Source organism: Lactuca sativa, chromosome 7 (assembly GCF_002870075.4).
Source record: "Lactuca sativa cultivar Salinas chromosome 7, Lsat_Salinas_v11, whole genome shotgun sequence".
In the NCBI taxonomy this organism is placed as follows: Eukaryota; Viridiplantae; Streptophyta; class Magnoliopsida; order Asterales; family Asteraceae; genus Lactuca; species Lactuca sativa.
This window is the reverse complement of record NC_056629.2, coordinates 141,641,075-141,642,810: the sequence shown is the minus strand read 5'-3', so window position 1 is coordinate 141,642,810 and position 1,736 is coordinate 141,641,075. Positions and strand designations below refer to the sequence as shown.

Genomic DNA, 1,736 nt, shown 5'->3' with positions numbered 1-1,736 from the left:
ATTGAGACTATGGTTTGATTGTTGGTAGGATTAATTCAATTTTGGTGATTTTGTTGATTTTAGCTTGCTAAAGAACCTTGTGTGTGAATGATAACTAATTTTCTATTAATAGGAAGGTAATTAAATAGCATGAACATCTTTTAATTATCAACCTCATATGTTTATGTGACCACTTCATCATATGTCTAGGATTAATGAACATGAAACTAGAATTAATAAGAAAATTAGGTAAATTCATGTGTAAGCTTGTGTGATGACCATCAACAAGAAGTTAACTAAAGGACCAAATTAGTTAGCTATTGCAAGTCTAAATTAACCCGAATAAATAATCTAGTGAATTCAATTAAATTAGACAATTGATCACTGTTTGAGTTAGTTTGTTCACTAAGGATTAGTGCAGCGAACGCGAAGCTAATCACTTGAATCGATAGCCAAATAAAGAGTTAATCCATTGCACTATTACCATAATATCAACCATAGGATCAATTGAGTTGAACTAAACAAAAGTCGTCCTTGCTATTGAACTTAGTTAAATCTTTGCTTTTCTAGTTTTTAGTTTAAGTGATAGTTAATAAGTTTCTGGTCTTGTAAAACTAGAGAAAACCCCTAATTATTATTTAATTTAGATAAAATTAGTTTTAGTTTTAATTTACCGTTCCCTGTGTTCGATACCCTACTTATTTAGCTTTACCACAATTAATAGGTCCACTGCCTTTGTGTGTTCATTTTAAAATTAAAAAGTAGGTTTAAAACTAGTTCGTTTCACACACATCAAGTTTTTTGCGTCGTTGTCGGGGAGCGGTTCTAAATTAGCACTAATTTCTAGTTCTATCGATCCTTTGTGTGGGATTTATCTTACATAAAGTTAATTTTTTTAGTTAATTTAGTAATTAGTATAGTTATTGATAATCGGTAGTTAATTAGAGTTTTTCTGTTTTTTCCTTGAACTCGCCGAGTGCACTCATGTGGCTGACTACTTCAATGTACCAAATGTGCCACGCAAGACCCAGCTGCTTCGTATGATTCCAGTCACATTCAAGGGTGCTGCAAAGGATTGGCTCAAGTCACTTCCCCCCGGGTCGGTCACCACATGGGCTAAAATGAAAGAAGAGTTCATAGACCATTTTTGCCCGCCTTCTAAAATAGCCAAGTTGAAGAAAGCTATTGCCAACTTCGAGCAACAACCCGGAGAGTCCCTTTATGAAGCGTGAGAAAGGTACAAAGGTCTTCTCAAAAATTGCCCACACAATGACCTTAATAGCCAACAAGAGGTCTCCATATTCTATGATGGAGTCAATGTTACCACAAGGCAATTGCTCGACTCACAAGGCCCGCTCACAAAGAAGCCAACCCCGGCAATCAAGGAATTAATTGAAGAATTCTCTAAACATTCTAGAGAATACCATAACCTAAGAAATGAAGTAAGTCGGGGGGTAGTAAACTCGGCCAATGATGGCATGGCGGCGATGATGGCTAAGCTCGATAGTCTAGATGGAAGAATGACAAAAATGGATCAAACAATCCATGCTATTCGAGTTGGATGCGAAAACTGTAGAGGACCTCATCTCACGAAGGATTGTGACTTGGATGAAAATGGAAACAAGAAGGCGCAAGTATTCTACTCAAGCGGGGACAAATACGACGAGAATTGGCGGAAACCCAAGAAGGAATGGCTCTTGTACGAAGAATATAAAACAACAAAGGAAGAGAAATACAAGCAGAAGGAGAGGGGTTTC

At 36.8% G+C, this 1,736-nt stretch overlaps 1 non-coding gene across 1 annotated transcript; it reads right to left on the bottom strand.

Annotated features, from left to right (window-relative positions):
* Positions 1-1,148: 1,148 nt before the first annotated feature.
* LOC111888669 (small nucleolar RNA R71) lies at positions 1,149-1,255 on the bottom strand. Its single transcript, XR_002849283.1, has one exon. It is a non-coding gene; the product is annotated as a small nucleolar RNA R71 (small nucleolar RNA).
* Positions 1,256-1,736: the final 481 nt, after the last annotated feature.